Source organism: Lissotriton helveticus, chromosome 5_1 (genome assembly GCF_964261635.1).
Source record: "Lissotriton helveticus chromosome 5_1, aLisHel1.1, whole genome shotgun sequence".
Taxonomy (NCBI): Eukaryota; Metazoa; Chordata; class Amphibia; order Caudata; family Salamandridae; genus Lissotriton; species Lissotriton helveticus.
Genome location: NC_136065.1, coordinates 694,092,348 through 694,117,329, shown reverse-complemented (window position 1 = coordinate 694,117,329; position 24,982 = coordinate 694,092,348). Strand labels below are relative to the sequence as shown.

General features: G+C 48.2%; 1 protein-coding gene across 5 annotated transcripts in view; it reads left to right on the top strand.

Annotated features, from left to right (window-relative positions):
- Positions 1-24,982, top strand: part of P4HA1 (prolyl 4-hydroxylase subunit alpha 1) — a 574,677-nt gene that overhangs the window by 178,085 nt on the left and 371,610 nt on the right. For 2 of the 5 annotated variants that reach the window (XM_078643091.1, XM_078643089.1), the window contains exon 1: positions 18,744-18,914. The exons of 1 other annotated variant lie outside the window; for it this stretch is intronic. The gene's annotated coding sequence lies outside the window, so the exon portion shown is untranslated. Of the gene's footprint in view, positions 1-18,691; positions 18,915-24,982 lie in introns of those variants that run through there. 2 more of the 5 variants (XM_078643087.1, XM_078643090.1) reach the window with 2 other exon arrangements.

The following is a 24,982-nucleotide window of genomic DNA, read 5'->3' as shown; positions in this document are numbered from 1 at the left end:
GCCACCAATGATGAGCTGCACCAGGATATTGCGCAGGTGGCGACCGGGCTTGGCCTGCTGAGAGCGGACCACGCCAAGCTCTCTGACCGTGTGAAATCCAACGAACTACTGCTCCAGGAGCTGAAACCGGCGGTGGTCACGGCGGAGCATAAACTTGATGACGTTATCCATCGACTGGCGATTCTGGAGCGTCGTGCAGAGGACGTGGAAGGACGCAACCGCAGAAACAACGTGAGGGTGGTGGGGCTCCCGGAGAAAATTGAGAAGGGTGATGCGGTGGCCTACTTGAAGGACTGGTTCCGCACAGTGGTGGCGCCGGAGGGCCTCTCCCCCTTCTTCTCCCTGGAAAGAGCGCACAGGGTGCCCGCGAAGCCTCCCTTGGAGGGCCGACCGCCCCGACCGATGGTGGCCAGACTGCTGCACTATAAGGATCGGGATCTGCTGATCCAAAGGGCGAGAGATCGTGGGCCCTTCCAGGTAGACAACAGCAAGGTGACGATATTTCTGGACTATACGCAGGAGGTGCAGCGGAGCAGGGCCTCTTTTCTGTCGGTGAAAAAAGAGCTGAGAGAGGAGGGGATTCAATACTCCTTGCTTTTTCCAGCCAAGCTGCGGATCATCGTTGATGAGAGGACTCACTTTTTCCAAACACCCGATGAAGCATGGTCCTGGCTGCAACTGTATCGCGCAGGGACGGATCGGGCACACAGGCCCGCCAGGGATCGAGAGCAACCGGTCAGGGTCAGGAAATCGCAGCGCATCCGCTCCCGGAATAGGCGCCAACGGGCCGAGCGTGAGGCACAAATGCTGGCCGATAGACAGAGTGCGTTGGAGGCCACGGCGAACATCACGGGCTCACAGCGAGATGACGCCTCCAGGGGTTCGGCTTCGGAGGGTGAAGGTGGAGGCGAGAAGACCGGAGATGAAGACTCGGAGGTGGGGGGAGCGCAGGGGCCGGAGGTTACCCCGCAAACATCAGATGGTATCTTTAATGGGTGAAGCTCGTGGCTGCTGAACCTTTTATCAGGCCTGGACGCTCCTGACTTCTTTTGGACTGCCAGGTATGGGGCTGCATTAGCAGCATGGGGCTGTGGGCGCGGGGTGGTTGCTCTGTCGTCCTGGTTCGGGGCTCCATAGTCCTCTTTAGACCCTTAAGGTCTTCTGTGGTGTCGACCACAGATTAGTGTGATGTGTTGGGTGTTTGAGGTTTGGAACGGGGCTGAAGCTGGGTTACTAGGCCCTGTCCTGGGGAGGGGGGGGATGAGCGTTACGGGGTATGTTTTGAAGGGGTGGTACAATTGCTGCGATGCGGGTCACATTTGTTGGCGAGCGCCACTGTTGGGATTGATGCTCTATGGGGACGTTACCTAATTTGAAATGTGTCACATGGAATGTCCGGGGTATTCGAACTATGGTTAAGCGCCACAAGATGCATGCCTACTTGGTGAGGCGGGGCGTTCAGATAGCGATGCTTCAAGAGACTCACTTAACGCAGCAGGAATGTGGGGCGTTACAGAGGAGGTGGCGGGGTCAGGTGTTTGGCACGACTTACTCAGCATTTGCCAGAGGGGTGTTAATATGGATCAGAGCGGGCACGCCATTCCAAGTCACGAGTCAGAAGATTGATCCGGAGGGTCGTTATGTGGTGGTGGAAGGAAGGCTGTGGGGGAGGGAAGTGGTGCTGTGCAACATCTATGCCCCCAACGCTGATCAAGCACATTTCTTTGAGGGTTTGTCGCGCTCACTGGCGTATTATTTGGCGGGCCCTATATTGCTGGCGGGGGATTTTAACTCCATCTCAGATGTGCTGTTGGACAGGTCACACCCGCCTTTGGTAGACTCCCCAGTGCGCAGACTTGCGACTCATAGGCGGGACTGGCAGGAGAGGTGGGGCCTAGTGGATGTATGGAGGGCGCAGCACCCTGAGACTCGAGATTACTCCTACTTCTCAGCACTGCATGATCTGCATGTTCGATTGGATTCGGTGCTGTGCTGTGAGTCTCTGGCGCAGGTGGTGATTCACTCTGAGTACTTGTCTAGAACCATCTCGGACCATAACCCACTGTTGATCTCTGTGCAATGGCAGTTGGCGAGGTCGGCGGTCCCTACGTGGAGACTTCGTCCGGAGACGCTGGATGACCCGGCGTTCTGTGACGCGGTCCGACAGGGCATAGACGACTACTTCACGGTCAATGCTGGGTCGACAGCTACTAGAGCGAATGAATGGGATGCGATGAAAGTGGTGGTGAGGGGGGTGTGTATGGGACGGTTTCTGACTGTGCGAGGAATGGTGCTGAATGACCTCGCGAAGGCGGAGGAAGTGCTGAGAGGGGTGGAACGGCAGCGACCTGAGAAGCCGGAGCTGCAAAACAGCTTGTTACGTGCTAAGGAGGCGGTGGCGACTGAGACAGAGAGATTGCGGTGCTATGATTATAAGTTGTATGCGGTGAAAGTGCATGAGGAGCGCGATAAAGTGGGCACGCTCCTTGCGAAGTTGGCTGATCCGAACCCTAGAGGTTGTCCGGTTATGAGTGTGCGACTGGAGGACGGGGAGGTGGTTTATTCGCAGTCAGCGGTCCTGGGGCGCTTTCAATCCTACTACACGGGTCTGTACACCAGCCACCTCGAAGTGGAAGCCACGGACATTGGCGGTTATTTGGATCAGATCCCTTTGCCGGTATTGGATGAGGAGGAAGCCCGGGATCTGGGGGGCCCTGTCACCCTGGCCGAAATCAGAGGGGCGATTGGTCACATGGCGCGGAACAAAACCCCTGGGGTTGATGGGTTGCCGATCGAGTTTTATGCCAAATTTATGGAAGTACTGGCACCCAGACTGCAGGTTGTGTATGCGGAGGCGAAACAATTGGGGCGGTTGCCTGACTCTATGACGGAGGCGCTGGTTGTGCCCCTGCTGAAGCCGGGCAGGGATGCTTTAGATGTCTCTTCTTATCGTCCGTTGTCTATGCTGACTGTGGATTATAAGATTTTGAGCCGAATCCTAGCCACCCGGCTCCTACCACTGATGTCCTCTTTGGTGCATAGGGATCAAGCGGGGTTTATCCCCTCTAGGAGCACCTCGATGAATATCCGTCGGCTGATAGGGGTCATTGATAGTGCTGCCTTGGCGGATCCGGGACCGGTAGTGCTGACGGTTGATATTGAAAAGGCGTTTGATAGCTTGGAATGGGATTTTTTAGATGGCGTGCTGTTAAAGTTCGGGGTTGGGGAGGGGTTCCGGGGCTGGACGAGAGTGCTCTATTCCTCGGCTAAGGCGCGGGTGCGGTTGGGGACCTTGGTCTCCTCGGTTTATCCGGTCTGTAGGGGCACGAGGCAGGGCTGCTCGCTATCCCCTCTACTTTTTGCTCTAGCAATGGAACCACTAGCGGCGCAGGCGAGAACGGGGGTTGTGTTCGACGGCATTGCGCAGGGACTTGACTCGCATTATATCTCGTTGTATGCCGACGACTTGTTGCTGTACTTGGCGGACGCTGGAAGGGCTCTGGAAGGCGCGGTGGACATGTTGGGCAGGTTCGGGAGGCTCTCAGGCCTCAGGGTGAACTGGACTAAGACCTGTGTGTTTCCGCTGCGGAAGACCACGCTCTGTCCGCAGCTCACGAGGCCGGTGGTATGGGAACCCTCTTGTTTTGTTTACTTGGGAGTGCGCATCTACCATGATGCGGCGAACCTCCTTGAGGGGAATGTGGGGCGCTGTATTAGGGCGCTGAGGGGCAGTATGGACTTCTGGGCATCACTTCCGCTGTCTGTACTGGGCCGTGTGGCGCTGTTGAAAATGGTGGCACTCCCGAGGCTCCTCTACTATTTTAGAACGCTACCGGTGTGGATCCCGCAGAGTATTTTTAGGGAACTGAAGACATTGGTGACTGGTTTTCTCTGGGGCCACGGTCGCAGACGGGTGGCATTGTCCACTCTGCTGAGACCCAAGTGTGAGGGAGGGATGGCTGTCCCCGACTACGAGTTGTATTATCTGGCAGCGCAGCTCCAGGTCCTGACGCAGAACGTGGCCAGAGAATTCAGGGGGCCTGAAGAAGGCCGGGGGGTCGGCATTCAGAGGCATGTCTTGTCGTCTATCGTGATGCAACAGAGGCTGGCCAGTAGGGAACTCACGATGGAGGAATGGACATTCAGATTGTGTTGGAACAGGAATCTGAAGAGGGCTGGGAAGCGCCGGCCATACGCCCCGGAGATTCCGTTGCGAATGCTCACTGCCTTACCGCACGGGGGTGATTGGTCCAGATTATTAGAGTGGGAGGACCTGGGCTTGCAGATGGTAGGGGACCTCTATGTGGACGGGACGCTGGCCCCGTTCCAGACCTTACTGGAGCAATTTGGCCTGCCGAGTGGCACCTTCTTGCTGCATGCGGCGGTTGTCGCGGCTCTGCAGAAGCATTGGGGGGGGCGGATTGGCTGAACCGGAGGTGACGGCGGTGTGCCAATATGTGGTGATGGCGGCGGGCACCGTCAAGGCGGTGACCTGCCTCCACATTAGGATGTTAACTGAAGGTCTGGCCCCGTTAGTTGAGTTGAAGTCGCGCTGGGAGACCAGCGTCGGTAGACAAATTCCGGACGCCGTATGGGGTCAGGTGCTGTACAGGACCTGGAAAGGGACGAGGAATGCGAGATTCCAACAGGTGCATTATTTTGTGATCCATAGGGCATATTTGACCCCGGAGAGGTTACGTCGACACTTCCGGGTGCTTGATGCCATGTGCCCGCGATGTTTGGAACCTGAGGTGGATCTTGACCACATGCTGTGGGGTTGCCCGAAATTGGGGGACTACTGGTCCGAGGTAGGAGACCTCTTGAATGCTGTCACGGATCGGGAGGTGGACTTTGATATGGCCGCATGCCTGCTTCTTTGGTTCCCGCATACCAAAAAGACCAAGGTTACGAGCAAATTCATTGAGTTGGGACTGATACTGGCACAGCGTGAGATCACTTGGCATTGGAAGTCTAAAGAGGGGCCGTCTGTACGGAGGTGGAGGAATGAATTGGTGAAGTGGTCGAGCTGTGAGAGTGTGTTACGAATGCGCCAGGCGACTAGAACTGGTAATGAGAAGAGCTTGGACCTGGCGCGGGCCTGGGAGCTGGTGGTGCAGGCATTAAGGGACTACCTAACTGAAGGCGAAGAAACTGATCAGTTGTAGGCAGGGATTCCATGTGACTACTTGCTAGTCAACACTTCCTGATAGTTGTCACCCTGGAGCAGGAGGAGGATGGTGGGACCCGCATTAGCAGCAGTTGGGGGGAGGGTACTGAGAAGGGTTCGGAGGAGGGGGTGGTTCGCCGGCTAGCAGCAGCCTCCCGGAACCGGGTGGCCCAGGAAGGTAGTTGTGATGATTTAGTGACATGACATTGGAGTGGCCTAGGCTTGGATGGAGAGGGTGGGTTGGTTGTTCTGGGATAAACGCAGAAACGAAGTACTACACTTAACCTGTGTCCCGAATAGGGCTTGCGCCGAGGTACCTCCAGTGAACTGACTCATTGAAGCGCCGCCCAGCCTCCGGGATGTGGGCTAATCGGCTGTGTATTGTATTGATGTCGCACTGTACGCTGGGTGCCGTTGGTGTATGGGTTGACTTGCTGGATGTGTCTACTCCTGATTCTGCAATAAAAATATATTTAAAAAAAAAAAAAAGGAAACCCTTCGGTGGACCAAAACCGCCACCCCCCCGGGACCCTCGGGCAAAACCTGCATGGTAAACCTGGTGATACCCATAGCGTTGTAGACTCGGTTCGGTTCGGTTCAAGTAACTTTATTTCGATTCCTCAAAGGAAATCATAAAAGTATACAACATTTTTAAGAATAAACCAACAGTAAATCACAATACATTACTATGTAGTCTAAAACAAAAAAGGAAAAAAGAAGAAACATCATAATACATTATTACATAATTCTGATTTACACAAGATAAATCAATAACGGTTTCTGATTGCAAGAGCCGATCTAATGAAACTTAATACAGCATTACAGATCTTTTCAGTTGACAATAACAAATATTCATAACCTTCTTTATAATAGGGCGTTCCAAGGGATAATAATAATGGTCTAATGAAGGAATTTCTTGGGTCTTTATACAAGGTACAAAATAAAATAAGGTGCAAGGTATTCTGTGACACCTTATTATTACAGGGACAGCAAGGTAATGTCCCCTTCCAACCCCCCTGCTTTGGAAAAGCAAAAAGGAAGTGTAAGGTTCCGAGACGAAACCTAGTGAGATAGAAACGCCCTTGCGTATTCAGGATGTATGTTAAATAAAATGGGCGCACTAATCTTCCCTGAACACGTAGTACCTGTTCATTCATTTTCAAGGATCCCAATTTTTGGCTATATGCTTTTTTTATAATTCTCTTAGAATCCTTTTTCAGAATATCAGGATTTTTAAACATAATGTCTAACCCGATTTTATCAAAGGTATCTCTGACATATCGGAGCCAAGGGATTTCCCCAAAATGCTCAAGTTTGAGACAATCTGTAAGAATATCTTTCGTCAATTTCAAATCATCAGATTGCCAAACTTTAGACCATAATACTAAGGGTGCAACATGAATAGTATCACAAACAAACTCAATTCCAACCTCACCATGACAGAAAGAGTTTGAAGTACCCGAAGGAACGCATAATAAACGTTTTAAGAATTTGTTCTCCATAATCTGTATTTTGTCACAATTCTGTGACCCCCAGACGCCAGCACCATATGTTATAGCAGAAATGCATTTGGCTTGGTACAAAGATATCATTTCAGCAATGCGTCGTTGTCCTAACTTACTGGCAAAGCGAAAGAGAGCCTCATTTAACTGTGAAACCTTTTGAACTCGGTTTAACAACAGCGGTTCCCAATTCAGTTTTTTGTTAAAAAGGTTACCCAGATAATTGAAGTTATCAACTTTCTCAATGCTAAAATCCCTGACCTTAAAGTTGCGGGTTTTTACATTCTTTGAACCACACATCATGGCAAAGGATTTGGTAAAATTGACCCCAAGGTCTAATTCTCCCATAAACGTAGAAAAGGCATTCAGACAAGTCTGCATGCTATTGGGGGTAAGGGTCATTAGGACAGTGTCATCTGCGTATGACAACATTGGAATCTTTTTGCCATTAATCTTAGGGAAATCAGCACCAGTTTCAATCAAAAAGCTTTCTAAACCATTTGTATAAACCAAGAATAAAAAGGGAGCTAGTATACATCCCTGACGGACTCCTTCGGTGGAAAAGATATGTCTAGTTTTTTCACCTCCAGGACCATATCTAATCCTAACTGTAGTAGCAGCATGCAACCTGCGTAGCAGAGTTACCAGAGGCTCCTCAAACCCCATAGCCTCCATCATACACCACAATTTTTCCCTGCATACCGTGTCGAATGCGCTGGACAAGTCCATAAATGCCAAGCAAATAGGATTTTTTTTGGCACCCATGTACTTTCCCATAATCAGTGCTAAATTCAGGCACTGCTCAGTAGTACCCTTCCCTCTTCTAAACCCGTACTGTGACTCTACAATAATCCCCGATGATTCTGCCCAAGTTTCCAAACGGGCCAATATCACTCTACCCATTAATTTACAGGAGGCATCTATTAGAGATATTGGCCTATAACAGCATGGATTCGACTTGTCTCCTTTTTTAAAAATAGGCACCACAACAGCCTCTGTCCATGAGGTCGGTATCTGCCCAGGCACTACCCACTTGAAAACATTCAAGAGCAATGGGCACCAAACCTTAGGGTTATGTTTAAACAAATCTAAGGGGATTGCATCAGGCCCGGGGGCTTTTAACGCCGCCCCCTAAGTCAGTGCTGACTCTAATTCCATAAGTGTTAATGAATCACTAAGTATTTTTGCTGATTCTATATTAGAATCATCATATTCACCATCTCCTAAGGTAGTAATTTGAGTTATTTCTTTGGGATTAAAATTTTTATTATAATGCTCTACCCAAGAGTTTTCAGGAATGTGTACCCGAATTGTATTGTCTTCCCCTGTTTTTAAAAAAGGCCTATTAATTGTCTCCCAGAAAAGCCTGTTATCCTTTAATTCCGCAGCTTTATCTAGGTCATCCCATGCCTTAGTCCTCAAATCTTTTTTCCTCTTTCTAATTGCATCACTGTATCTCTTTCTGGCCAGCCTAACCATATCTTTGTCACGTGGATCTTGGTGAAGGGCCTTTGTTAAATAAGTTTGAGCAGATGAACACTCGGCATCAAACCATTTGGGGCCTTGATGTCGGTTACTACCCCCTGTCTTCACAAGACATAAAGCAACCTTTCTCAATAGTGTTTCAAAATTTTTTATTATGTAAATTGGGTCAGCTATATGTGTCAGGCAAGCTTCTATATGATCTATATTATCCTTAAAAATGTCCATCTCTAGCTGCTTTACATTTACTTTGTCCCACCTTACAGTAACACCCTTATTTTGGTTGTATTCTATTGGCTGTTCATGGCACATTTTTTCCCCAGGAGCCAAATCAAAGCTCAGAATTAGGGGGTTATGGTCACTAGCTGGGTTCACCTCAATTTTAAAATCTTTCACAAAACGTGAGAACTCCCTAGAGACCATAGCAAAATCAATTGTGCTCATTCTACCGCCTGTGCCTTGAAAGGTGGGAATACTAGCTAAACCTGAGAAATTGGACATGTCCAAGATACATAGGTCATTATTCAAAATAATACTATTAAGAGCTTCCCCTTGTTTAGAATGTTTAAAATGGGCCGTAGGTTGGTCCTCTGAGTCCAACAAGCCACACACCCTGGACCCACTAAACTTACATAACTCGCAGTTGAAGTCACCTAGCCATATGATTGCGAGAGGAAAAACGCTATTTGTCAATTTTGCCATTTCCTTTTGTAGGTTATCAATAATTTCAGTTTCATTGGGGTCAAAAATGTTATAGTACCAATTAATTAGAAGAACATTTACCAGAAAGAAGTCTTTAATCATAATTAGCTGGTACCAAGGTGATTCCAACACTCTACTCACACGCATTGATTTGTGCCTTACAGAAATCGCTGTCATTAACCCACCCTTTGCTCTCCCTGATTGTGATGGTATTGCAGGAATATTAAACGTTTGAAACCCATCCAGACTCTGATCTACAGTACTCCATGTCTCCTGTAAGCAGGCTATATCAAAAGAGTCAATATAATTCAACCACACTGGATCCTCCAGTCTGCGGGAATAGCCGGCTATATTCCAGGAAATTAAACAAAAACCTCTAGACTCCTCTTGTATATCTGCTGTTTCCTGTTCTGTTACGTTATAGAATGGGTTTGCTCACACCCCGCTAGCTTATTTCGTATAACATCATCTCCTACATCTATTTCCTGATCATTATTTATGTCTTTATTTATCTCTTTAAATATACATGTACCCTCCACACTACCCCCATCCGACTGAAAATTACATTTCACATGATCCAAGGGGATGAAGATGGATTTATTATCACCGACTGATATTATTGGATGTAAAATTGGATTCAGTCAGTCATTGAGACTCATGGGGGTCAGTGGATGGAACATATTTGATAAAGGAATATTCCAAAATTCTTTTGGGTTTGTAGGAAGATAGTTATTTAGCCCAGGGTAGGCCTCGCGATAGCCCACATGAGGAAAGAAGTCAGTATTTCTATTAAGAATAGGTTGTTTCCTTAGGTGTTTCAATTGAGAGGAAATATCCAACCCAGGACAATTCCGAGCTCCTTTCGGAGGGGATAACATATTTTGTGGATAAAAATATGTTAAATTCCGGGTTGACACTCCCCCATTGCTGCTATTCACAAACCAATCACTTATATAAGGTACGACCCTGTGATCCCGGAAGTTAACTATAACCAGGTCACCTTCTATATCCTTAGGGCGTATACCCACCCAGTGACATCTTCTAACTGAGACTATGTCTCCATTCAAATGTGGTGGTAGTGGTCTATTCAAGCTTAACCAGTGAATCACTTTATTTTTTAAACTGGTGTTCGATTCAATTACTCCCTCAGGAGCAGAAGGGACGCCCGTTAAGGCAATGACAAAATTGAAGGAGTCCGGCGGCAGATCTACAATATTTTTATAGTTGGGCTTACTTCTATTAGGATATTTTGTTTGAGTGACAGGAATCCTATTTGGGACTGTCTTTGTCAACACTAACGGTGCTTTTTCCTTATTTACTGTTGTCGGAACTGTCCTAACAGTTGGGCCCACTGGAGCACTACGTTCTTTATTAGCAGGATCAGTGACAGTTTTTTTTGAGGAATTTTGTTGATTTATTCGATTATTTTCAGGTTTTCCAGCTTGGTTTTGGCTTTTATTTATATTTTCAGTTGATTTCAATGGGGAAATAACATCTGGTAAGAGGCGATCCAATTTTTCGTCTAACCTCTTGAGTCTTTCAACAAGAGGAAGAACAAAAGCCTTTAAGAGTCTTTCAATAGCCTCCAAGATTTCATCATTAGGTATAATTTTATTTCCGATATCTACATCCCTTTGTTTTAATTCTACCTCATCTATGCCTTTATTCCCAGCTTGTTGTGGTACAAGTTCTTTGGATGCTGTTACACGTTGGGGCAACCATGGGTTTATAGACCCATTATTACTTTTCCCTCCCTTTCTCCTTCTTTTCCTAACTGGCGAGGATACCACACTTTTAGGATTTTGGTTTTCACATGCTCTACTTTTTTTGGTACTAAGCTGAGAGGCACGCAACGTCACAACCTCAGTTTGTATCTTTAGTGGTGGAGGTAAGATATTACTAATAGTGTGAGAATCTGTCTCCTGCGGAAGAGGTGTATTAAGATCAATAAGGTTATCGGATGTTACTGGGGACAGATCAATAATACCATCCGCGGCTTCATCCAAAACCCTTGGTGATGACGGGGTTTCGTGAAAAATTAAAGGTATACTATCTGTATTAAATAACTCCGCATCCAACTCCATTTGTTCTATAATTCTAGTGGGTGATTTCAATTTACTAGGTGGAGGGACTTGTTTCTTTAAAGACTCAATTGAGAGACGACGTTCCGCCCTCCTTTCAGCTAAAGCTAACTCTCGGTCAATATCTTTAGTCGCCTTAGCAAAAAATTTATCCAGGGGGCCAAGAATAGATGTATTTACACGATCAGGGAGAGGGTTAGGACCAGAGCTAGACATTACTAAAATAGTTAAAAGGGTATCACCTAAATAAATAAAAAATATAAGTCAAATAAAAAGAATATTTAAAAAAAAAAAAAATACCCAATAAATATAGCAAATATAAAAACTTCACAGTTTTCCCCTGAAAGCAGTTGGTATAATACAGGATTATCAAACAAATGACCAATTAAATGACTTTAGCAATTTAGTCAACAAAGAGCCACACCATATAACAAACTTATCAAAGGGGGGGGCCAGCCCAGCCTCTGACGGCCTAGGACGGTCCCGCCCTTGTCCCGGGCTTCTCCCGGCAGCTCCCGCGCAGCGGGACTCTAGAGACAGTTATAAAGTATTGTGGGCGTGCCAAGAAAGAGTAGGCGGGGAGAGCGGGCCAGGTGTTGGTAATCAGGCCGTGCGGGCGCTCCTGGGAACAGTAGTTCCTGCGCTCGCACACGCTCGCAGCCCCACCTGCAGAGGCACACCCCCTCCAAAGGATTCCAGGACAGTTTGTTGTTTGTCGGAGAAGAGCCACCCACGAAGCGGGACCCGCGGAGCGGGTTCCGCGAGAGGTAGGGGTAAAACAGCAGCTCAGTCCCAGGGGTAAAACAGCAGCTCAGTCCCAGTCACAGCAAAAAACAAGAAGGCGCTCCACCGGCCATCCAAACGCTAATGCCTTTTAAAGCACAAGGGTGAGAAAGAGCAGGCGGGGAGAGCGGGCCAGGTGTTGGTATTCAGGCCGTGCGGGCGCTCCTGGGAACAGTAGTTCCTGCGCTCGCACACGCTCGCAGCCCCACCTGCAGAGGCACACCCCCTCCAAAGGATTCCAGGACAGTTTGTTGTTTGTCGGAGAAGAGCCACCCACGAAGCGGGACCCGCGGAGCGGGTTCCGCGAGAGGTAGGGGTAAAACAGCAGCTCAGTCCCAGGGGTAAAACAGCAGCTCAGTCCCAGTCACAGCAAAAAACAAGAAGGCGCTCCACCGGCCATCCAAACGCTAATGCCTTTTAAAGCACAAGGGTGAGAAAGAGCAGGCGGGGAGAGCGGGCCAGGTGTTGGTAATCAGGCCGTGCGGGCGCTCCTGGGAACAGTAGTTCCTGCGCTCGCACACGCTCGCAGCCCCACCTGCAGAGGCACACCCCCTCCAAAGGATTCCAGGACAGTTTGTTGTTTGTCGGAGAAGAGCCACCCACGAAGCGGGACCCGCGGAGCGGTAGGGGTAAAACAGCAGCTCAGTCCCAGGGGTAAAACAGCAGCTCAGTCCCAGTCACAGCAAAAAACAAGAAGGCTTCGTACCTAGGAGATGCGTTTCTTGCAACAGGAGGACGTCAGCCTTTTCCCTCTTCCCCTGTCGCAGCACAGCCCCTCGTTTGATTTTATCGAGCATGCCCCTCACGTTCCAACTCATTATTTTCAAGGTAGCACTGGGGAGCTCCAAGGCAGGACCCCTAACCGCCATTAAAAGCAAATGGGCGCAGCCGCCCGGGCATAGGAGAGCGCAGTTGCTCATATGACATAAGGCTAACCCGGTGAACCATCGTGCGTGAACATGTTGCCCCTGTGGACCCAAACATCGTGCATCCCCCCTCCCCCAACCCCCAGACCCAACCCCAACCCCCAACAAATCGACCACCCCCCTCCCCTATACCTCAACAACATTGAAGTACCTGTCGCGGTGCAGGCGCGCCCTAACCCCCAACGGGAGGTCAGCGGCCACCCACTCCAATGGATCCCCACCAACCTCTCCCCCAGCAGTCCCAACTACCCACCCAGCTAACAGACTCCCCCCCCCTAGCATCTCCCACTTAAGTAGGAGGCAAAGCCCTTATAGAAGAGCTATCCGAACCCCCCCCGTCCCCCACACCATCCCAAGACTGATAAAGTATAGCAAGCAGCAAATACACAGTCTAGCAGCAAGCCGCCGTCCAAACAAATTGAGGAAAACCTTCTCCCTGCGGGAGCCTGTAATCATCACGAGCAAGTTCAGTCCCCTGAGGTACCACCGTCCTTGCCAGAGTGGTCTGAGTCTGCGGGTGCGCCATCTCGCTTCCCACCACGTGAAGGGGAACGTTTTTGCGACCTTGACGTTCTGTTTCTTCTGCTCTTGGCGGTTGGATCCTCCCGCTCCGGCGAAGGGCCCCTCGAGTGGCCCGGGTTCAGACCCGGCTGAGCGTGCGGCCGGACCCTTACTGTCTCATCAGTCCATTTAAAGACGTCCTCCGGAGTGTCAAAGAAGTGGGTACGCGACTGGAATATGACCCGCAGGCGGGCCGGATAAAGGAGGGAGTATTGGATCTTCAGACCCCGCAGTTTTGCCTTGGCTGCGATGAACGAGTGGCGTTGTTGCTGCACGATCCTGGTGTAATCCGGAAAGATCATTATCTTCTGATTTTCAAATAGAAGAGAGTCCTTGGTCCTCGCCTCCCGTAGGATAGTGTCCCTGTCGTGGAAGTTTAAAATCCTTGCAATCACCGGTCTGGGCCGCTCCCCCGCCGGCGGTTTCTGTGTCAGGGCCCTCTGCGCGCGCTCGATCACAAAGCATCGTGACAGCACATCGGGGGGAAGCCAGGACTCCAACCATTGGGACAAGAACAGTTCCATGTTTCCCTTCTCACAACCTTCCGGGAAGCCCACGAAGCGTAGGTTGTTTCTGCGCGCCCGCCCTTCCGCATCTTCCACGCGGAGCGCAAGGCCTCTCTGGACATTTTCCATCGCCGCCATTTTCCGCTTCAGAGTCACGACGTCGTCCTCCACCACTGATATCCTGGATTCGGCCTTGGTAATGCGCACCACAGCGTTCCGCAGGTCCTGACGCAGGAGGGTCACATCCGCGCCTACCGCCCCGATCTTGGCGTCCAGCATGTCCCTGGACTGGGTGATCGCTGCCATCAGTGCTGCGTTGTCAGGGCCCGACCCGTGTCCTCCGCCCGAGGCACCTGCCGCGCCACTCGTCCCGGTAAACTTATCCAGGGTCCCTTGCTTAGCAGACCCGCTGCCACCTCCACCTCTGGTCATGTCCACAGCCCCCTGGGTCCAACCAAAGTTCGAACAGTTGTGGCTAGACTCGGAGCCCACCCCCGTATTCCTGAATGGAGGCAAGAGCACACCACAGGAGGATCGCCGGGCACACAAGTCCTCAATCGCCGTCCGCTGCCAGGGTGGGGGGGGGGGCTCCACGCGGTGGTCCCAAAGATAGTGGTGCGCCACGGTGTTCCAGCCGGATCCAGCCACAAGTGGGGGGGTCCCGTGGGGCCACTCCGATCCATGCGGCAAGTCACCACCAGTATCTAGCTGGGGAGCCCCTCCGCCCTGCAGGTCAATGGTCTTGGGCACTCACCGGTGTCTCCCGTGCCGGCCGCCGGCGCACCTCCTCTCCAGCCTGAATCACCAACCAAATTAACGTCCCGCCAGGCGCCGCCACCGGGTCCACTCAGGAGCGAGGCAAAGGGAGCACACCCAACCTCTGGGCACCGTTTCCCCAGCTGCACCAGCCGGCTCCTCCGCACTGCGTCTGTTTTTGCGGCTGGGAGCCTCGAAAATCGAGGACCCGGTCTCTCGGCCCCGATGTAGGCCGCTATGCCCTCCAGCCGTCTCTGTAGGCCAGGTCAGCGCACCCACCACTACCGGTGAGTCTACTAAGCAGTTCTCTGTTCCGCCTGCAAGGGGGGGTCCGCCAGCCCCGGAGAAGTGGGGGCCCAGCCGGCCGGCGCGGAGACCCTCCGACCGGGAGGCGCCAAACTCTAGGTCCCGGCTCACCCTCGGGGACCAGGCCGCAGACTGCCGCCGCTGCTGTCTGCACCGCACAAGGTCCGGGAGCACCGAAAAGTGCACCGGACAACACCTCCTGCCTTCCGCTACGTTCACTGCTGGTGTGGGCGACGCGGCAGTTCCAGAAGCCAGGATAAGATGTCGGATAAAGATCGGGCCGGTGGGAGCTCTAACAAGCTGCGTCCACCATCGTCGCCCGCGTAGCCACGCCATGTAATGATTTTAATTAATCGATCATGAATAAAGAAATTCAAATCCTCCTTACTTGTACCTCCTGCTGCTCTTCTCCTCACTCTCCTTGCTAGTGCCTCATGCTGCTGTTCAGCTCCTCACTCTCCTTCCTTGTGCATCACGCTGCTCTTCTACTCACTCTCCTTCCTTGTGACTCACGCTGCTTTTCTCTTCACTGTCCTTCCTTGTGCCTCATGCTGCTCTACTCCTCACTCTCAGTTCTTGTGCTTCATGCTGCTTTTCCTCACTCTCAGTCCTTGTGCTTCATGCTGCTCTTTTCCTCACTCAGTCCTTGTGCTTCATGCTGCTCTTCTCCTCACTCTCAGTCCTTGTGCTTCATGCTGCTCTCTTCATCACTTTCCTTCCTTGTGCCTCACAATGCTGTTCTCACTCTCCTTCCTTGTGCCTCACGCTGCTCTTCTCACTCTTTCTTGTGCCTCAGGCATCGCTTTCCCTCCTCACTCTACTTTCTTGTGACTCACGCTGCTTTTCTCCTCACTCTCCTTCCTTGTGCCTCATGCTGCTCTTCTCCTCACTCTGTCCTTGCGCTTCATGCTGCTCTTTTCCTCACAATCAGTCCTTGTGCTTCATGCTGCTCTTCTCCTCACTGCCCTTCCTTGTACATCACACTGCTCTTCTCATCACTCTCCTTCCTTGTGCCTCATGCTGCTCTTCTCACTCTCCGTCCTTGTGCCTCGCGCTGCTCTTCGCCTCGTCACTCTCGTCCTTGTGCTTCATGCTGCTCTCAACATCACTTTCCTTTCTTGTGCCTTGCACTGATGTTCTCAATCTCCTTCCTTGTGCCTCATGCTGCTCTTCTCACTCTTCTTTCTTGTGCCTCATGCATCGCTTTGACTCCTCACTCTCCTTCCTTGCGCATCACGCAGCTCTCCTCCTTAGTCTCCTTCCTTGTGCCTCACACTTCTTCTCCTCACTGTCCTTCCTGATGCCTCATGCTGCTCTTCTCACTCTCCTTTATTGTGCCTCATGCTGCTCTTCTCCTCACATTCTGTCCTTGTACCTCCTGCTGCTTTTCTCCTCACTCTCCGCCCTTGTGCCTCATGCTGCTCTTCTCCTCCTCACTCTTTGTCCTTTTAACTCTTGCTGCTCTTCTTCTCACTCTCCGTTCTTGTGCCTCATGCTGCTCTTTTCCTCACTCTCTGTCCTTGTCCTTCCTGCTGCTCTTCTCCTCACTCTCCATCCTTGTGCCTCGAGCTGCTCTTCTCCTCACTCTCTTATCTTGTCCCCCCGGCTTCTCTTCTCAATCTCCTTACTTGTGTCATGCTGCTCTTCACCTCCTCACTCTCCTTCCTTATGCTTCATGCTCCACAAGTAACAATTCCAATACAAGCCACTTACTTCCACTATACACCACATACGTACACTCCATAACACATTAAACGACATTGCCATTTACAATGCCAAAGCTCAAAATCAAACAAATGGGTGATCTATTGCATTTCCAATGTGTGTTATTCTTTCTACTCTCCATGTCCAGCCATGCATGCATGAACATTGCCTCTTACATTGGCGTAACATTACTTGTGTTGGGTAAAACACAACGCGTGGAGAGAAAAAATGGTGGAGCTAACCTGTGTGGTAATGCTCTTGAATGTGTTTTTAAATGTCACATACAACGCAGGTCTTGTATTTTAACACTATCACTGTTTATGCATTGAATGCATTTCAGTGGATGACAAAAATATACGGCCTACGAAGCAGGTGCGTATTTTTACAACAGCTGTTTTAAATTGTGCACCTGATCAAATTTGTGCTCGATTCTCATGCTTTCTGAGGTTCATGTTAAGATTCGGACAAAGAAAATTGTAATTTTCTGATGCTCTATTATGAACACAGCAGCTGAAGTGTGGCTACAAAGAGAGATGACTTTTGCAAGTTCTATCCTGTAGGAAGGAGAAAGATAAGTAGCAGTAAGCTTCTGTTCACTTCCTGTGTTTTGAACAAGAATTATTGTTCAATGCCCGGTGTAACAGAAACAGAAGTCGAGCATTAGCAAAGGCAAATAAAGTACTGGTGTTAGGGGTGGGGTTACACAGAATGACTGGTTGCCAGAGGGATGCTGGAAATACAAAGCTGTGACTCAGGGTGGCAAAATTAGGTATGCAAGAAAGCTTTTCATGACTTAGAACATTATTAGACATATACTAATACAACTATGATGTAGAACAGCTGGTGACAACTTGGGTTATAATTAGAATCACTGTGGTCAAATGTGTGATGGAATGACTGGGGCTTATTTTACCATTGTCCTGAGAAATATGATACTAATAGGGTTGTTTATAATAATTACGATCACTCTAGTTCATGTATGTGTAGACAAATAGTATTAAATAATCATAGAATGTAAAATGCCAACTCTTAGGTGTATGTCCTGATTTTAGGGATCTAGGCGCGACTCTTTATACCACTAATAGTCAAGTTTTGTATTTCTCTAAAAATGTTAGCATTTCCATAAGAGGCTTAGCTAATCAACTGGGAGTGACCCAATAATGTATTACAACACGGCAAATGGATCATCTGTCCTAGAAGTAAAGAAAGGAAGAAGTATGAGTACGTTTGGGGACTGTATGGGAGCTGGGCATCATTATCGGCATATTGAGAACACACACAATGCAGTCACTTTACAACGAAGATTAAACACAACCAGGGACATTAAGGGTGATTTTATCACACTAAGTGAGTCGAATCCCAGCATGCACTGATCCCTGCAGCTGCCTGTTGAATGACCGAGATCCTTTTAGCCAAACTTTCCCCTTGTACTTTGCCTCGCTGCTTAAACAGAAAAAAATGTCCGGCTACTCTAAATAAGAGATGGCGCATGACTGGACAAGCAGCAGCGTCTCTTCATTATTTGACTATAATGCAGTAAAACAGATTAATTAACAGTAGTAAATGATTTATTGGACTGTGAAAAATGGATCCGACTTGCAAGCCCAAACTGTTTCTAAGGTCTGTTAAGATGACTGCGTCGAGTTCCTGGAGAAAAAATATAAACAAAACCCTCGTTAGGTAAAGGTTTTCTTCTCCAATAAAAAAACGCTAGAGCCTTGAATATAAATCTGAAGACTCGGAGAAGTTCATGCGCCTTGACTGCGTGGCTATTCAATGGACACAAAAGACAGACACGTAAAAGTAATGTGGCGTATAGAGATGAACGTCCACTTCAGGAAAATGAAGCGGCCATCTTTTAATAACAACGTTAGTGTCATCATATCCACCTTTTGTAATTACATCAGAAAAATACAATATTATCATACTTATTTGAACATTTTTAAAGTGATACGGTATAAATTAAATTTGATCTTTAATTGTGTGAAAAAAGTTCGTAAAATTATTACGTTTGTTGAATATTATCGTTTACATATTAATTTAAAAATGAGCAAGTGGCAGAACCGACTTCATAGGTGCAAATATTTTGTTATCTAGTATTACAATTTAATTGGGATCTTTCGTTCGTTTGCATATATTCTCAGCGTATTCGTTTCTTCGCTGCGTGTAGGCTCGGTTGCGCATTGCCTCTACCGGGTTCTCCTGGGTACCCGCCTCCTTTTGCCTCGGGTGGTCCGCAGAGAGTCTGCGCAGATTGGCGGGTGTCTGTGTGCAGATACTCACGTACAGAGTTGCTGCTGTTCGGATCCCTGCCACTGAGAAGCGCCAGTGTTCCTGGGAGGAGTCTAGACTGGGCCTGGCGAAGTATATAGGGAAACTGAGAAAGTCTGGGCAGGGCAATAAAATACTACTAAGGAGAGAGGACAAGCTGGATAGAGGTGAGTTGTGTGCTTAGCAGTCCTGTACCCGTTATGTACAGGGACCTTATAATAACTTCTGTCAGTCAAATGTTCTCGGTAATACTCTGAGCCTTTCACTTTTGCGAGCCGCTGTAACCTGCAATTGCATGAAGAAGGAATTAGCTAGCAGGGGTGAAGGGACATTTTTAGTTCTTTCAGATTACCAGCGACGAATTCTCAGAGAAGGGAAAATCCCTGCTTCATGCCCGACACACAGGGTGCTCTGCAGCAAGCCGTGTAAATGGCCAGTGGTGCACCAGGTTGCCTGGATACTGCATCACGCAGGAAAAGAGTAGTGTGGGGGTAAAGTGTCCCGTTGTAAGACAGGAGCCCGGTGTGCTTTTTGCTCACGAGAGACCCTGGCACTGCAGGCTAGTTGATCCAAAGTTGCAGACTTGCCGTAGGTGTCCGTTTTCTGTCGTAGCGACATTCTTTACGGTTTGTTAACTCTGGCTGTGGCAGCAGCACTGGTTATGCGTTGATCATCATGTTTTCTGTTTCATCCTGCTAAAAGTTTAATCTTGCTCTTTAGCTGCGTTTCTGAGTAGGCAGAGGGTTCATGACCTCCCCCAGTATTCCAGTAGGGATCTCTGGCCAGCTGTTGCACAAATACTTGATCTCTAAATTGTGCAGCCCAGGATCTCTTTTGAAACCTACTAGTGACCGAATGTACCTGGTCTGTAGATCTTGGGCATAGCTATCTTGAGCATGCCCATCGGCAAATAGAAAGGGGTCCCTTTCCGTAAATTTGGGTTAAGATGATAAGTGTTGCACAGGAAGAGAAGTGGAGACAATGTTACTTTATGGGCCATTTAGTTAAAAATGTGAGACCTATTCGAGACTCTAGGTGACATGAAGCTCTGTTGACGAAGGTCAAATTAAAAAAAAGTATGTGTTTGTGTGTGGGGAATGTGGTGATGGTGGTGGTGGTTGGTGAGGAAAGGGGGGGGGGGGGGGGTTGATACTTTGAAAAGCACCTTGTTCCTGTCACCTCACTCCCCTGACTCTAAAAATGTGTTCCGAACTGTGAACTGGCGTTCCTCATCATACAAGTGCTGTGTACATTTGGGCTCCTGGGGAGATGATTAAAAGCTCGGAACGCACCTTGAAGTAGGTGATATTGTAGGATGTGAAAAGTAAAACGTGAGGATTATTAATACATTCGACCTCGTTGTTTCATATCCATGTTACCTTAAAGAGTCCCAAACTAAAGATGTCTTCATTTTATGTTGGTGATTTGTGTCTGTACGCCACTCACTATAAGGGCGATTTTTGGGAGGTGGAGGAAATGCAAAGGGTATAGGTTGTAGAGATGGGAAACCGGAACGAGGAGAAAGGGAATGAAGAGGTCATGGATGTTTTCTTCGGCAACATGGTTTATTCTTCTTGTAGCCGGAGGGCGGTTTTACTGGTGGGAGATGCTCAGAAAAGTACTCTAGAGGAAAGAAGATGGAAGTGGAAGAATCTGTGTTCCCTAAATCCGTCCAGGTCCTTGGTCTCTGGTTTGACACCTGGTGCCAGTCGCGGCCTTTACGCACCTCTACCTACCTGCTGCTGCGTGCCTCCATCTTCACGCAGCTGCGAGGCTGAAAACTGGTCGATGGATACAAAAGGACCTTTATTGATGCAAACTTTGATTTTGCTTTTGGATGGGAGATTTCTGCCAACGGTACTTCTGCCAACGGTACGGGCTGTAAAATAATCTGCCCTTGCGTAACTGGTTGGCACGGTACGGGCTGTAAAATAATCTGCCCTTGCGTAACTGGTTGGCACAGACACTTATCCAATACCTTCGCCCAAGTACTCATCTTGAACTATATGAACTTTAAAAACACCTCTGATTTAAAACCGAGGTCTGTTTTTTGATAGAAAGGGAGAGGCGTTTAGCAGTGCTAATACCCCTTATCTTTTCTTCCTCTGAGACCTGGAGGGGTTTGACTTGCACCTAAGAATGGGCCTTCACAATTAAGGAGCGCAGTGGACTAAAGTACAGAAGTGCCTGGAGGTGATCAGTCCCCCCCTCCCCCCACAGTAATTGTGTCCACGAATCCCTCCCCTCATTCAGCATCCACTGCGCAGGTCATCTGCACGTTCGTGTAAATTTGCTCTGAAGAAAGAATTCGTGCATTGCCGCCTCCAGGCTCAAAATTAAGTCTGACCTAATTTCTGAAAGGTGCCCAACTGTTTTTGGTTGCAGTTTTGTACATTGCGAACTGGATACAGTTATTGGAGCGCTGTACGAAAGTACCAGTAAAATTATATGAGCATTTATTTACTTTTTTAGGTACGGTGAGATCAAGTTTTTTGCCCACAATCATAAGGTGTGAGCCGACAGTTCCAGGAGGGTCGGTAGTTTTAGCGTAATGGCACATCCTCTCCTACATACATTTCTTTACAGTCGAACGTAATTCCTGTGAGTTAAGCGAGTTATCAATCCATTTGAAGTAATGGCGGAAGAGCAGTTTTAGGTGGTAGATAACATTATAGTGATATAGGATAATCCTGCACTGAGGATGGCATATGTTTGCCTAGAAGTTAAACTCAATTGAGGCTTTTGGATGCGTTTTACGTATAAAAAGATAGTGGGAAGGGTTTCACAATGTCAGTCAAGAGTGCAGCTTGGTTTTAGTCTTTATGAACAGTTCGGTTAATAGAAGTAGTTTTGGCTTCGTTTATGCAATTTTAGTGTGACTGTTTGACACGGAAAGGTGCACGTTATTTTTTGTGATGTAAACAGCGTTAATGGAGATTTAGGCAGTCATTTTCAGCCGCATAAAAATACACAAAATGCATACGTGTAAATAAATGCACACATGTGTATATATGGTGTGACTATTCCAGCAACACATGCAATTTTGCACGCAGTCATTGAAGACCCGCAGGGCGGGGGGATATGCGCGCTACCGTGAAAAGGGCACATACGTGGCAGCGCATTCCTGCTCCACCCCCCACCTTCAATAAAACTTCTCCAGAGCCGTGGTTTCCCCTCCTTCTGCTCGTCCACGATGCAGGAAAATGACCCATCCTCGCAGCTTGCAGTGCACCATGGAAAGTGGTGTTTTTTGTGGAAATGGTAGCCACAGTAGTCATTCGACACTGCATCCTTTCCTTTGGAAACAGAATACATGTAAACAAAACGAAGTTAGGGATGTTTTCGAACTACAGCGTCGACGAGATGCTCAGTCGAAATTCAGACTTTTGGCTTCAGTCGAGGTGTGGGAAGCTGCCTTTGCACAGTCGGTTTTCATTAAATGCAGCATCCGATAGTTTATTTCAGTGCGTACCGCAGTGGTATTAAAACTTGTTAATGCCCCCCCACAAGTGTTTGAAAACCAAACCAAAACTGTGCCCCCCCCCGGACATTTTCACAATGATTATCAGAAATAGGGGCCGGGTGGTTTTAAGAATATTAGAATCCCTTCCTTTTTGACACATATTACCAGCCAGATATAAATGACAACAGTTGTTAGTAATGGCCAATTGCCGCTTGCTTTTTTTTTCAGCTTAAAAAAACAAAGCAAGTTTATTAGCATGGTGCTGATTTTAACCACAGCCTGCCCCCCCCCCCCGTCAGTTAAGGACCCCATGGGTGGCCCGCCCCCCCCCCGTTTGAAGACCCTAGGGGTATAGTAATATTTAAGCCTTTGAAATCCAACAGGTGCTAGCCTGCTGTTTTATTGTCTGGCCATGTGTTTCAATTAGGCAGAGTTATATATACTGAAAGAAACAAAACCCTATACTTAATGAAATGTTCAGTAAAAGCATAATATTTTAAACTAAAACAAAAAACGCAGAAATTCACGATAGTTCTAGTTCTCTCAAATAACTATAACTCGTGCCCCAATGAACTAGAACTCATGCCCCTGCCATGAGCAGTTTTATCATCAACAATTGCAAAATACGCACAGTGATTAGTAACGGGCAACCCGCCTCATGAAGGAGACCCCCCACCAACTTATAAAAATATAGAGAACCTTTATATATGATTTATCATAGGAGAAAAATTGTTCGGGTAAATACGTTTTAAAATATACATTCTTTTTGCTTTGAAAATGGACACAGTTCAATTTCTGAGATCTGCAATGTTTTCCTATGGAAGGAAGAACCAGTTCTGAAAATATGTACAGTATATCGACTTACAGGACCAATCTCCAGGAGTTGAGGTGAGTGGTGGACAAGGTCCAAGTCAGCAGGAACCCAGTTGGGCTGAACCAGCAAGTGAGTTCAGGTCTTGCGATTCTCGGGGGCAGAGGGTGCATCCTTCGTTCTCTTGGCGAGTGCACAGGTGCGACGGGGGTAGTGGTGTCCTTAGGGGTTGGGTTTTTCCTTACCGAAGCAATCACAGTTGAGAGGGCGTTCGTACAGACACTGCAGGCAACACCAGAGAGTCCAGGAGGGGTGAAACCACAATGGAATCTAGCTCCGGAGGGCTTGTTGGCACCGGTGGCCCACTTCAACTCAGGCCAGAGACGACAGGTGTACTGGTGGCTTTGGGTGTTCGGTTTTGGCGGTTCCGGATGCATCAGTGTCTTCTCTTGTGGAGTTTCTTCAGAACATGTCCACTGGTCACGGGAGGTCTTGAGTTTTTTTCAAAGGCAGGCAGTCCTCCCAAGTTTCTGGAGTTACAGCTTCAAACTCCTCACCTTCAAACTCATCACCCATGCCTACAAATCCCTCAACATCGCACCCAAATACCTCAACGAGAGAGTTCCCTTCCACGGACCCAAAAGGAACTTCTGCTCCGCCGAAAGCATTTTCTACTGAGGATACTGCAGTAAAAGAGGAAATTGAGGAGCATTATAACAAATAAGTCTCCAAAGATGGCCACCAGATAAAACAAAAGCCCAAATGTAGCACAAATATCACCCACATATAGCCTAATGACATGTGTGCAAAACGCTTACATTATTTTTTTGTTTCTGCAGTTTTATATAGCGCAGACTTTACCTGAATATATTGGAGTGCTATATTTGAGCATCAGTTACATTAAACAGGGACACATTCATTTTGGTTTTAGGCATAGCGGAATTAAGGGATTTTCCCAGATTCACAGGATGTCGAGCTGACGTCAAAACTCAAACCTGGTTCCCCAGTTGCTAATTCTGCAGCTCTTACTATAACGTCACATCCTCTCCCTGATGGCGCGCGGAGTTACCTGCTCAATTACCATACTTACCTGGGCCCATAAACATACACACTTTGAACAGGTAACCCTGCCTTTACTCTCTTGCCTATCAGGATTTTATTCACTCCAGGACCTTAAACTTTGACTTACCAATCTTTATCACCTATAAATAAAAGTCCTAAGCGATCGAATAGGGTGTTAGCATAATGGGTAGCATATACCATTTACCTTCATAAAATAACCACATACTCAGGAAAAGTTTAAACTCTTTATCTATGCAAAGTCTTAAATGTCAGAGTCCATACAAGCGCAGTTAAAGCCCTTTCAATTAGAAAAATAATAACTAATGCTATGATATGTAGAAATATTATGAGATTTCTTTTAGGCATTGATACCTGGGAAGGGTGAGACAGGGAAACAATACAATGAGAAAACCCCACAGATTATATTTACCTAGAATGATGTGAAGACCAGCCCTGGCCACGGGCTGGGACAAGATACAGGATTCCCGAAAATTCAGGTGCCAACAGGACAGGACAGGTGCAGCTCAGAACAGGTGAGGATCAGGACAGGACAGATGCAGGTCAAGACAAGTACCCTCTGTTAAGTGCAACGCCAGCGTCACACCCCTCTCTGCGGCTAACATTCGGACCCCGATTAGGTTATCGATTCTTCTCCCTCAGCAATTCCCGATTCTTCTGATAGAGTGGTCCGCCAATCACCTCTGCTCTCGATCTCCTACAGCATACTTTAGGTCAGTGACAGGTCAGCTACACAGACAAGTCGGACAAAACTAACTAGCTAAGCCTGCCTTAGTTATACCATTTTCCAGGGCAATGTACCACCCCCCCCCCCTAGTGTTGCGAATTCGTGTATTCCCTTGATTTGATTGGTCAGAAAGGCGGGGAGAGGTCATCACACC